This window comes from Triticum urartu, chromosome 4A (assembly GCF_056163025.1).
Source record: "Triticum urartu cultivar PI428250 chromosome 4A, HENAU_Tu73, whole genome shotgun sequence".
NCBI lineage: Eukaryota > Viridiplantae > Streptophyta > Magnoliopsida > Poales > Poaceae > Triticum > Triticum urartu.
Genome location: NC_141876.1, coordinates 146,349,215 through 146,355,610, shown reverse-complemented (window position 1 = coordinate 146,355,610; position 6,396 = coordinate 146,349,215). Strand labels below are relative to the sequence as shown.

The 6,396-nt window shown below is 44.3% G+C and overlaps 1 pseudogene across 1 annotated transcript; it reads left to right on the top strand.

The window, feature by feature from the left end:
* The first annotated feature begins 1,610 nt into the window (after positions 1–1,610).
* LOC125553712 (uncharacterized) lies at positions 1,611–5,660 on the top strand (annotated as a pseudogene). The gene is made up of 2 exons (XR_015600566.1): positions 1,611–3,024; positions 5,344–5,660. The product of XR_015600566.1 is annotated as an uncharacterized LOC125553712 (transcript).
* The last annotated feature ends 736 nt before the right edge of the window (positions 5,661–6,396 follow it).

Genomic DNA, 6,396 nt, shown 5'->3' with positions numbered 1-6,396 from the left:
GGTTTTGCAGGTGGTGGTCGAGGCGGATGGCGGCGGACTGCGCCGCCATGCACAGGGAGCGCCCGAGACATTCCGCGGAGGACGTCGATGCTAGCTGTCTCGGTCGAAGGCTAGATCGAGACCAAAGAGCACGGCCATGTGCCCCTCTGGCCGTCTCTCCTCTGCCCTGCACGGTGAATTGGGCCTGGGGCCGCCTATAGACGACGGACGGGACTCTAATCTCCGCCATGGATGTCCTTTTGAGCTCCTAAATTCGTCCGCCCCGAGCCACCGTTGACCTCCCCGACCTTAGTGTCCTCGTCGCTGAAATCTTGTGGCTCTACTCCCCTCTTCCACTGCTCGACCCCGTTCCCGGAGCGCCCTGCCCGAAGCCGGCCGCCATGACTGACCTCGGCTGGTTCGGTCGTGTGCGCGCGCCCACCTAGCTACGAGTGTCGTGCCCGTGAAGATGAATTGGTGCGCCAGGAGTGCCTCACACAGCTATACTGCCCACCTCGCGCTCTCCTCCCGCAAATGTCTATAGCCATGTACGGCGAGCCGCCGGCGAGCGCAGCCGGCCGGGCATGCATTTGGGACGTGTGAACCGGTGTTGACCCTGGCAGTGGGTCCCATGGCCCACATGTCAGAGAGAAAGAGAGTGTGTGTTTTTTTTATGTTTGTTGGGGTCCATCTGTAAGTTAGAGAGAGGGGATGAGATAGTGAGTTTTTTTTTAAACTTTGGGCAGGTCCACGTGTAAGTTACATATGCATAGAAGGGCAAATATGCCTAGAAAACGTCCTATTGATGGTCAAAGGCCGTTGACCAAACGGAAATGACACAGAAGGATATTTTTATAAAGGCACCTAACGGCAGAGAAGCAAATTTGAACATGTTTCAAAATTAAGGGTAAATCTGAGCAGTGGGTTCGAGTTAGAGGCTGAAATGTAAACGACCTGTGTTTTTATAAGAGTAGAGATAAATGGTGTTTACTATTTGAGCAACATGCCTCAAATAGTCGCCTATTGGCACATGAGTGACCGAGTTGGCCGACCAATTTAACGCTAGATAAATTGAATGTTGGTTCTGATTTTGGTAACCTTCTACAAGGTCCGGTCCGTGTCCCTTTTTTGTTTCCTTTTTCTTTTCTATGTTTTCAAAGAAGTTACCATTTTTTAAAAAAATGTTTGGATTTTTTAGAAAATGCTTTTAGATTAAAAAAGTAGATTTTTTGTGTGTTTTCAAATATTGTTTGGAATTTACGAAATCCGCATTTTCAGAATTTGTGCACAGTAAGAAAGCATTTTAATTTTTTTAAGTGATTCCATTTTTTTAGAAAATCATAACTTCATTTTTCAGAAATTTGAAAAGTTGTTCACATTTTCAGTAAATATTTTATTTTACAATAAAATATATTCGTATTTCGAGAAAAAATATATTTGTTTCAAAAAGGTTGCTACAATTGACCTTTTTTAGAGAATGCAATAATAAGTTAAAAAAAAGAGAATGCAATAATGAGTTTTTTTTTTAGGATCAATATTGAGCTGATTGCTACAGTACTGAGCGCTACAGAGTCGGGCCGGCCCAGTCGTTGCCTTCTCTGTGCGTCGGAGTCCCCGAGATAAATATCGACTCGTTCAGTGTGTGCCAGCGAGCCCATCCATAGATTCATCTCTCCTCCCTGCGTTAGGGTTCCACTCCCATTCCTCCTCCGGCCGCCACCTCCGCATCGACCTCCTCGGTTGCCATGGGCATGGATGACCACGAATTCCGGCTGCTCACGATCCCTCCGCCCATCCACCCCGAGGATCCGGACTCTCCTCTTCCGGAGACCATCCTCATCGACTCGTTCGGCTACCTCAGCAACCGCACCAACGCCACCACTGCCAATGGCCGCAGGAGCAGGACCAAGAAGAAGGGCAAGCGCATCCTGGTCACCTTCTGGCCGGCTGCCCCGCTGCGCGTCTCCTGCTTCACCGTCCACTGCCCAGATCCGAAGGCCGACGCGTACGGCAGCATCCCCAAGGTCTGCTACACGGAGGACGGCCTCGCCCTGCTCTGCGTCACCATCTGCCCCGAGCGCCAGTACATGTACGCCAAGAACATCCGCTACTTCGTCTACCAGGCCGGCACCAAGAACACTCCGCCGTCGGTCAAGCTCGTCCACTCGCCCCCCGACTTCACCTTCTTCGACCACGAGGTCGCGTTGCTGCGCCGCCGCGACCAGGACATGTTCTTCATCGCCGTGCTCCGCAGGGCCTTCGTTGAGCGGGAGTACACCGACGGGCACTTTCATCTCCACCTGTACAGCTCCAAGACAAAGACATGGAGCACCAAGCTGATGCGCCTTGATTCGCCGCCGGATTTTGAGTTCCATTCTCGCAACAAGGGGATCACCATCGGAGGGGAGCATGGCTCCGTTGGTTGGGTCGACCTTAGGCGCGGCATTCTCATCTGTGACCTTCTCCTCCTTGACAGCAACCAGAGCCTTCGCTACGTCCCGCTGCCTTCGCCGCTGTCGCCCGAGCCACTACAGCGTTATCCGTTGTCTGTTCGGAACATCGTTGTCCTCCAAGGTTACATCAAGTATTTCGAGATGCACAATAATGTCAGACCGAGCTCATACACTGGAAGCTCCCCAATATTAGAAGGTTGGATTGCTGCAAAAAAAAGATAAAAATTTCAAGCATTGGTTCTGGTAGTAACTGGGAGGAGGACTGCACTATCAGATGCTCTGATGATGTCCCGGTGGATAACCATGTGTATGCCCAAATGTTACCTAATCCGCAGGAGGGTGATGATACCAAGCCAAACCTGAAGAAAATTTGTGTAGGCTATCCTGCTCTTAGCTTGCATGATGGTGATGTTGTTTACCTCATGCACACACCTGTTCCCCGGGAGGGTAAGGCCTGTGTGATTGCTCTTGATATGAGGAACAAGACTGTAAAAGGTGTGGCTAATTTTGGCTCTGGAAGACCCCTGGGTTATCATTTCACCTACCTTGAGAGTGGGATCTCCAAGCATCTAGGCATTCTCTCATCGACCAGGTAATTTTGTTTAGAGCTTTCACATTCTTGCTTAGCAAAATGAGGTACAAACTGAAGTATCAATGGTAAACCAGCTTGTACAGGCAGCAGGAGAGTACTTTAGGTACTTTTACCGAGTGGATGTAGATTTGTTACATCTATGTTCTTATTATGTTTTGAATGTTAATCTCACAAAAGAATGTGTTCCATCGTCCATTATAATTCTGGTTTTCATTATTTATTATTTGGTTTGATCATGTGCAGCTACCAGCTAGTATTCTCTAGATCTATCTGATTTGTTGTTTCAGAATAACTACTGTATTTGTTTCAGGATGGTGAACATTGTGTCTGCATTTAACTTGTTAGCATTTACGTTTCCGTCCAAAAATTCAGCACTTGCTGCTCCCTGTTACCACATTTAAATTCCGTGGTTTCTGTTTGATGAGATGTATTAAAAAGGCTTCATTCAACGCACAAAAGTAAAAGACTGTCCAGCTTAACTTCACCGCATTGTTCCCTAACCGATGTTTCTGCTTGCTTATGGTGTGTTGCACATGAATGATTTCATGAGTGCGCCATGTGCTGTATCTTGCACGCCATGTGGTGTAACTAAACCCTATTGATCCACAGCCGTTGTTGAAACGGTGCACCAAGGAAATAATCCTATAGTTGGCTTATTTGAGGGGAAAATATTGCACACCATTGGTAGGTTATCTCATGCCCAGGATTCAGCTTCCATGCATTGCGTGTTTCGTGACAATTTCCCGGGCCATTGTCTATAAACAATAAGATGCACTATGTGCACGAATAAAGCAATGTTTTCCTTCGTATTGTGCACCTGCTTGGTACATAATCTTGCTTTTGTGTTAATCGTTTATTTCTTTTGTGGAACCGAAATTATTTCCATCACACAAAATAAGCAAAATAGGTAAGCTTAGCTAACCCAGCTGTTTCTTAGTGGGACAAAATTGGCAATCCCTATGGTTGGCTTATTTGAGGGGAAATATTGCAGTGGATCTGTGGCCCCTGTAAAAATGGCAGTACATTTAGGGTCTCCCTCTACTTCATATTAGTTGTCATTCTAGTTTTGTCCAAAGTCAAACCTTTCTTTCTATCTTGATTCTTGAATAACTATCGGTTTCTAGAAATGCGTATAGTTTAGTGTGAACCCCATTTTTCACCCCCTAGTTTAACAATTGGCCCATTTAGCAGAATTTCTTCCCACTTATCCCATTTAGTAAAAGTTGTGTCAGCTTTCACCCCCTTTTAAACTTAACCCATTCTGTAAGGTTGCACCGAGTTATCAGCTCTACATGGCTTTGCAATATCAGAAACATATTTTGCCCTGGCATATTTAATATCCGACTACCTTCTCAGGTCCTCATCTGTACCTTTGTGTGGCAACTGTTGCTGCCACAATGTTCTCACCTTCTGCTAGCCAGATAGAACTAAACGCGAGAGCTAGCCAGAGCATAATAGGGCACTAGTAGTAGTCCACTTAAGTAGAGTATTTTGGTTGTATTTTTGGTAATTATTGTTTTTGTTCTAGTACTAGTACGTAGCATAAAATTTCTGTGTGCCATGCATGTACAGGATAAGTGTGCATGCTCTAGCTTCTCTTTTCAGGTTTCAGCCAAGCGATCGATGAAGCAAGCGACAGTAGCAACAACCAAGATTGTAGTAGAAGCAGCTAGGATTGTTGAAGTCGCGCATGCCCACGTAGACCTGATGAACGAGTCCTACCAAATATAACTGAATAAACTGGCAAATGTTTCACTAAATAGGAATGTTAACTAGTGAATGCGTTCAGTACTGTCCCTATATTCGTACCATTCGTCAGATATTAGAGTTAGACTAAATAGGGTAAACAGGAGGAATTCCTATTAAATGTGGTAATTGCTGTCACAAATGTTAGACTATGGATAAAAAGTGAAATTCACTCTATAGTTCGAGATTATAAGATTTATATTTTTATATTTGCCATGAGAATTATGCTCGTCATTATACTGTACAAATTTATAGGAATTGATGGCCGAAGATAGAAATGTTAGACTTGGGACAAATCTAGAATTTGAAACACAGGGAGTTGCATGGAATGGAAGAGAACTTGCAAGTTCCGGAAACTGGGTGTTGTATGACAAGAATACTCAATACAGTCAGAAAGAGAGGGCGTGAACAAAATTACTAATGTTAGTAAGAGCAGAGCGGTTGTTGGAATTTTAATTTAATTGGATAATAGTTTGTTTATGGGTCTTTATAGTCAATGTTTAGATGATTTAACCTCTGCAAGTAGATATTTCATATCATCTAATAGATTTTTTTTTACTGTCGTTTATACAGGCAAATATCGAATGCTGCTGAAACAAATAGGGATGTTAAGTAAGAAGCTTGTACAGCAGGCTGCTATGATTGGTGTGCAGGCTGGAAAGAAGTTTGAGTTCAAATTGTTCGAAGGCATGGTCAAAGCCCCGGTCCAAAAAAAGCTTAAGATGTCTTTCCTACCTCATCCGTGATGCGTATGATGTGTTGCATTGCCAATGGACTTGTATTACTAAAAATCTTCTGCATTGTATCGACTATATTTGTTGGCCGTGTGTGTCCACTATGGTCTATGCTAGCCATGTGAGGTCTATATATATATAGACTTGCTAAACTAAGCCTAAACCCAATCTTTTTTATCATTAATTTCCTAGTGGTAACTGGATGTAGTTGATAACTAATTTTAGTGAAGCCTTTACGTCCGGCGGTGCGTGCGCTGGTTTATCTGGCTCCATGGTCGCGGGCTGTTCGTCCAGTAGTGAAACATTACTGCTCGTATCTTGCTCTCGTAGTCAGGGCATCTTCAAAGTCGACCCTTAAATCACTTGCCTACATCTTCAAAGTTGACCCTTAAATCACTTTTCTACGTCTGGACCTTCGAAGCCATCCAACATAGGCATGGGCCGCCATTCAATATGAGCATGTATTGGTCTGTTTGACGGTTTAGACCCTCAAATCACGCGATCTTTGTTCAGTAGTGAAACATTACTGCTCGTATCTTGCTCTCCTAGTCAGGGCATCTCCAAAATTGACCCTCAAATCACTTTCATATGTCTGGACCTTTGAAGCCATCCAACATAGGCATGAGCGGCCATCCAACATAGGCATGAGCGGCCATCCAACATGAGCCTGTATTAGTTCGTTTGACGGTCTAGACGTGTGTTTTTTTTTTTCTGCAGACAAAGTGATGAACTTTTCAAAAAGAAATCGATGATTTTTTTTCAAATTTGCTGAACTTTTTCTCAAATTCGGTGAACTTTTTTCAAAATCAACGAACCTTTTCTAGAATCGATTTTTTTCAAATTCAATGAACTTTTTCCAAAATCGATGAACCTATTTTCAAATTCGGTGAAT